Below are 7,168 nucleotides of genomic sequence, written 5' to 3'. Positions count from 1 at the left end.
CTTGTTTGCCATTTCCTATAAAACTTTGTCCTGCTAAGAGCTTGGGGCTCATGTTCTGCTGTGTCAGATATGGGAGGTGATGTGGCTCAAGCTCGAGTTTGAATAAAGAGACCCTAGTGAGATTACTTGTGGTAAGCTCCTTGGTGGTCTTTTGGGGCTAATGAATGAAACAAAACAATAGAGAGGAGCTGTACTTACTAAAGGCTCATGGATCTCTCTCTCTCTCTCTCTCTCTCTCTCTCTCTCTCTCTCTCTCTCTCTCTCTCTCTCTTGTGTGTGAAGAGATAATCCACATTTGTGATTGACTTGTTTAATTATTTATTTAAAAATTTTCAATGTGTAGGTCTTGAGAGGGCATGCATGATCTGTCTGAGTTTTGCTACTTAATAGAACATGATCTAAAATATACATGCTCAGCAACTACCTGTTGAATAAATAGTTATCTAGCATCAGGCAGTGGGCAGTTTTATGAGGTTAAGAATCAGAAAACTAACAGAAATTGCTGTCTTTGAATACCAACTTGGTGGATTCCAGTTTCTTGATCTGGCTCTCCCAGAGGGTTCTGATGGGGACCATCAGGGGATCTCCTGGGGCTGAATATATGGCAAGCGGTGTATTTGTAAAGGATCCCTCCAGCCCTCAGTGATATGGGTGAATCAGAGCCGCCTTCCCAACAATCTGTGAGAGGAGGCCTCTGGAAGCACACACTTCGAGGAGACAGATTAGCCCTGCATCCATCTCAGAACACAGCGATTATAGTTCTGACTTTTGAAGGGATAGGAAATGAGACTTCCTAAGGACATAGTTTGGCAGTCTGGGGCTGTGCTGAGTCTCTGGGCATTGGATGCCTGCCAGAAGCACTTGGCCAGCACTAATTGCAGAGCACCTGAACTTTTATCCATCATCTGTTCCGCTGCACAAAACTTGAACACTCTGATGAATGCTTTGTATTCTTCCCAGCATCTCCAGGAGAGAGGAAAATCCTTTCATTTAATTAGGTTATTATTTTCCATTTTGAAGCTTCAATAGAGATTAGAAACAGGTGCCAATTTCTCTTCAGCCTCTAGGCCTAAGAAACGGGGATAACTGCTATTGAGGAAGGAAAGAAGATAAGGCCTCATCAGTGTGGCCATTAACTTACCTCTACTCTGTAGCTCAGAAACAGATGTTAATTACCCAACAATACAGCCCTAACTGAAAACAGCTTAATCAATGCCTGAGCTCTGGTTGATTCCCCATTAATGCTTTCTGCTAGGTTTTTAGTACCCAGAAACTAACTCTCTCTCTCTCTCTCTCTCTCTCTCTCTCTCTCTCTCTCTCTCTCTCTCTCCCTCATCTCTCTCTCATTCCCTCTTTCCCATCTATTCCCCTCCATCTCTTCTCTCACATTTTCCCCCTTTTGCTCTTCTACCCCATTTCTTCACATCTATCATAATATGTACTTCCTTTTAATTGAAAATTCCTTACACTTCTGATATTCTTTTTGTTCGTCTATTTGAGATGCCATAAAACAAACATCTTAAACTGGGTGTGTCATATATAAAACACACACACACACACACACGCGAGAGAGAGAGAGAGAGAGAGAGAGAGAGAGAGAGAGAGAGAGAGAGAGAGAGAGAGAGAGCAGTCAGCAGCATTTATGGAATTCCAAGATTAAGACTTGATTAGTGTATTTGTGGAGAGCTATACATGTCCCTATGTAGATGAAGGCATTTCTTTTATAAAGACTCTATTACCATACTTCATGGATTCTCTTGATTAATCTAATCACCTTTAGACTCTACGTCCTAAAACTATCATATTGTTAAATCCAACTTAGGGATTGTAGAGGACATAGACTTTAGGATTGTGTCACCCCTGTACAGACAGCAGCATTCAGAGCATTTAGCTTCCCAAGTTCATTGTTAGCAGCAGAGATCCTTGATAGCATTCACATTGCATTTGTGAGGTATGATTTTGCTGCTGCACACAGCCTTCCACTTTCACCTCTACCCAAAGTTTATAAGATTATTCCTAGAAAACAAGACAAAAGAAAATAAACATATCAGACACTAACTTGAAGATTCCAATATAAAACTCACTTTACTAAACAATGGGAGGCCTGTGTGTGTGTGTGTGTGTGTGTGTGTGTGTGTGTGTGACATGTTTTAGTCTTGAGAAATAAAGACTATGAGAGGAAACAAAATGTACTCTGTGGAACAAGAGATTACTGTGATAGATAGTTTTGATTGTGGTATATGTGAGGGGCCTAATGCATTGGTTTGTCTTAAGTAGTTTTACGTTAAAGATATATTTTTATTATATGTGTGTGTGGGTTGGGGGAATTGTATGACATATGTGTAGACACACAAACTATCTGGAGGTGGTTTTCTTCTTCTACCAGATTGGTGCTAGGAATGAAATTCAGGTCATTAACTTGATAGTATAAGGTCATGAAGGAGAAAAAAGGAAGGGGAGTATATTAAAAGACTCAGTGTAATAAAGACACAGAGTTTACTCTGGGAAGAAGACCTCCAGAAGGGAACTGGGGATAAGTCCCAGAGGGAAAAATAACTGAAGTCTTTCTTTCATAGCTCAAGCTCTGGTGTTGCTGGGTAAGTAACACTAGGAGTATCTAGGCTATACTGTGTAGTGGGGTCAAGAATGTCAGGCACACAATAAATCTCTTTCCTGGTCAGCTGTTATAAAGGGCTGTATGTTACAAGGGTCAATGCTATGGGGAGGGCAAAGATTGTTCTCCTTACTTTTAGTTTCAGGAAATACTGCATATCCAATTTGAAGGCACTTTAGAAAATGGCTTCACCATGAATAATAAGCAGCAAGTGTCTTTACTATCCCGGCCATCTCAGTAGCCCATGTCAGGACACTTCAAAGAACAGCAGGAACCTGAAGCAGAAGAGGCTTGAAAATACATTTTGAGTGGCAGGAATTCGAAGTTGTTTGCTCCCTGTGAGCTCAGACCAAGCAGAAGGAATTGGGTTCAGTCTACAACTGACATATTTATTGCTAGGGCAATACAATAAAGCTCTAAATGGTCATTTTGTGAGATAACTCAAAGGTAGTAAAAGGACAGTTGGAGTGACTCAGGCAGTGCTCCAATTCTTTGAAACTGAAAAGTAGAAACTGATATATTGTCACGTCTCTTCAGGACTAGAGAAGCAATATCAACAGTTTACTTTTGCCTGAAGTAAGTTGACGTAAATTCTAATTTTTATGAAGGCCAAGGAAGTAATGGGAATGAACCAAGTACCCTGTATATTGACATATTGGAAGCGTTCTTTCTCATTAAATTGTACTTTCTTATATTTGTAGACATTCAGATGTAAGACTTTTTCATAATTTTACTACAGGAACAATGTCTGACTGTGATGGTAAGAATTGAAAACACTGCCCTAGGCCAGGGAGCTCTTGAGAGCAACAGTGGCTACTGTACCTCCAGGGCTCTGTGTGTAACAGGCAGTCATCACGCAGTCTGGCCAGAGGCTGGTATGCCTAGTTCTTACACAGTTATTTCCAAGAGAATATAGACAATTTAATATTCACACAGAATCTCATTATTTTTTTGCCAGTATAGATATTCCTCAGTCTAAGACTTAGATAATTATCCCAGCATCCTTTTTTTCCCCTAGCCTATAGCAGAATTCCCAGAGGCAAAGAGTGATGTGTGATTTACTTTGTCCTCAATCCTAGAAGATAACTTCCTAGTAAGTTGATAAACAACTCCTTTTATCTTCTACCTAGAGCTTAACTAATTGTTTCTCCTTTGCTCCTAGACTCAGAAATTTTTCCTCAGTGCCTCATCAGAGGAAGGAGGAAAGTATTTATAGTATGAAGAAGGTTTTAGTATACACACATCAAATCATTGTTTCTTAAGTATAACACATGAGACAGTAAAGGACTAGTAGACAGACACTGCAATATAATTTGGAAAAGGACCTCTGTTGGATACTTGATTTTTCAAAAGTATTAGAATAGTGTCAGTACAATAAGTATGGATCAAAATAAGAATTCACAGTACTAGAATATTTACCAAGTCTTTATTTGTAGAAACGGGAGGATGGACAACGAACAAAGAACAGAATGCAAAGGAAACAAAATGCCTGAGAGTTTTTATGAGGTTTTAGAAAATGTTTCAAACACTATAAGCCTAAGCTGTTTCTAGAGGTCTTCCAGGTACATCTCTGAAAGGATAGAGATCATAATAAAAAAATTAAGGATGTATCAGAAAGCTTTTATACAGCTTTGATATGTGGTCATGTATCTATGAAACATGCTCAAATTTCAAGTGCCTCTTTGATTGTTAGTATAAGAAAACTTCAATGCTGGGTAAACACATTTTAGATTTTAAGTGTCTTAATGGCATATTGTAAGCATAGGTTGCTGAGGGCCCATAATTTCAGAAGTCATTAAACTAACCTCCCTCTTCATCGTCTGGACTAAAGCATTACAACTGGTGTATGATTTGTGTGATATTTAATAATTTTCTCTTCCCTTATCATCTGTCCCTCTAATCAAATAAAGAAGCCCTACTATTATCTATCATATTTGTGGTAGTTCTTATAAATCTGATTTTGAATCTCTCACATTCCAGTTATCTATGGCTACACACAAACTTCCCAAATCTATTGGTTTAACACAGAGCAATAACCTCTTTGAAAATGGAATCTGTAGTCATTTGTGGCTTGAAGAGTTCTTTCATCTCTGCTTTTACTACTGTGCTTTTAGAGTTAAGAATTTACTTTAAAGCAGCTCTCTTTGATACTGATTGTTAGTAGTAAGCTTCATCAAGTTTGGAAACATAGAAAATTGAAATCTCGCTCTGAGAATGTTTGTGATTCCTCACATTGTGATAGCTATGCAAGCCCTACCCCACCAAATGCAAGCTAGAAGAGGGAAAATCCTTACAACTTCTGTTGGTCACATATTCATAGAGTGTGTACATTTTTGAGCAGAGGGGTCATAGACCACAGAAGTAAATGCACATATATATATGTGTGTGTGTGTGTGTGTGTGTGTGTGTGTATAGTATAGAAAATATTATATTAGTCTTTGTATGCATGTCTACATTCTTTAATCACAATACTTTTATTGATTATTGGGGAATTTTACATATTTCCTGATCAATTTTAATTCCCAGGCCTTCTTGATTCGCACACTGACCAAATCTTGTGGTGCTCCCCACAGACAAAAAAAAAAAAAAACATTTTGAACGTCCAATTTGTGTTGTTCTTTTAGTCACTGGAGCATGGTCAAACTCCCAGTGGCCAGCCCCTTAAAGAGGAGTGTGTTTTTCCCCAGCTCCACTCCCAGTGCCCCTAGCAGCCCTCTATTGTAGAGACCTACACTTCAGCAACCTTATCTCCAATTTTAAGAGTTCTCTTTGATGGCTTCCTATTGACGTTGTTACTTTTGTGGGTGTTGGGCTAGGGTGGGAGTTGTCACAGAATCTTTCTATATCCCTTTCTCATCTTTGAGTATGCAGTCATGGATACAACTGCAGATGACTCTTCCTAGTCTTTTACAGTCACCAAGATCATGGATGCATGAATTCCACATGATAGCTGGCAACAGCATGGACTATGGACACCCACCTGGCCTCTAGAGCCAGTAGGTGCCAAGGTCCTCAGCATGTTCTTCATAGGCAGTCCAGCCCATGAATATCAATGGGACTCTAGGTGGCAGTATAGACCATGAACATCTGCATGGATTTCAGTGTTAGCACAGGCTACAGACATCAACATAGCTCCAAGCTGCAGCAGGACCACAGACCCGATGTGGGCCATGGTAGCAGTGTAGACTACCCCCTGCCATAGTTTGGCTATGGATACCACAATAGCCTCCATGGCACCACAGGCCATGGACATCAACATTATCTCTGGGGCTACCCAGTTCCCAGACACTAACACATCCCTAGCATCTGCCTGGCTCATGGACATCATCATGGTTTTCAGCAGTGTTTTTCACTTTTCCATGGCCACTGACATGTCTATATTCAAAATTTCTTCTGATACTATCTGTCGCCATCTTGGCACCTTCTCTCTCAGCACACTTTATATATCATGCCTGGACCACAACTATGTTATTGCTTTTCCTGAACTATCTGAATCTAATCAACATGGTAAAATATAATTTTGCTTATTATTTATGGGAATAATACCATGTCTTATGTCTTTTCTAACTGCGTTAGCAAATAACTAGAGTTAAGGATGTTTTCCCATTTTCACTAAAACACTACCTTTGAACCTCTTGTTTCATTGTTATTTTAAATGTAAGATTAAACACAGAGTATGGATTATTTGTTAAAAAAATAATTCTGTAAAATTAGAGAATGAATTACTGAGAAATTGAATCTTTAATAGACTTTGAGCTACAGAATTCAGCATCCTTTTATATCACTTAAGCCAGTCCCATTGGGTTGCTTCCCTTACCCAGTTTTCTTATCTGTCAAAACAAATACTTGCATCTGTGTCTGTGTTATAAGCCACCCAGGGATATGGAGGATAAACGAAAACTACATATAAAGGCAGCTTACACATAAATTTCTATATATAATCTCTTAAATTATCATTGCAATGCTAATTCCTTCTATGTTCCATGCCCCAGCAGATAAAGTTGTTATTTTGAGTTGCTGACAAGTCTAAATTCAAGGCAAAAAAAAAAAAAAAAAAAAAAAAAAAAAAACTTTACACTGTTTTAATTCCTGTTATAAATTTCATGGATTTTCTAGAAGTTTTTTCCTTATATAAGTGAAACTTCACTCCAGGATTAAAAATGAATCCTTATAATGTGACTGTTGTGCAACTGTCTCGGGGGACAAAGCGGTTTCTTCTGGTCTAACTTACTTGTCCCAAGTTGCAAGCACTCATAAGAAAATACCCCTCAGCTTTGCTGGCTTTGAAAAGTGAAGGGAAAGAAGCCATCTCACATTCATCATGTGATTTGCAGAGGAATGTTTGATGGCATCTCCTCCTCAGGCAATGGTCCTTGTGCTGATGGTGCCTGCAAAGCCATTCCCTTGCTCTAAAATCATTCTGCTTTATTTGAAAGTAAGTAGCTTCTTTCATTATGTGAAAAAAAGCAAGTGAGAGAAATGTTTTCTGAGAAATTAATGACCTGAGAGGGCAAGTTAGGAAGGTAGAAGGAAAAGTGCAGAGGGGGTTTTGGG

Source organism: Mus musculus, chromosome 16 (genome assembly GCF_000001635.26).
Source record: "Mus musculus strain C57BL/6J chromosome 16, GRCm38.p6 C57BL/6J".
NCBI lineage: Eukaryota > Metazoa > Chordata > Mammalia > Rodentia > Muridae > Mus > Mus musculus.
Note: the sequence above shows the minus strand (reverse complement) of the source record.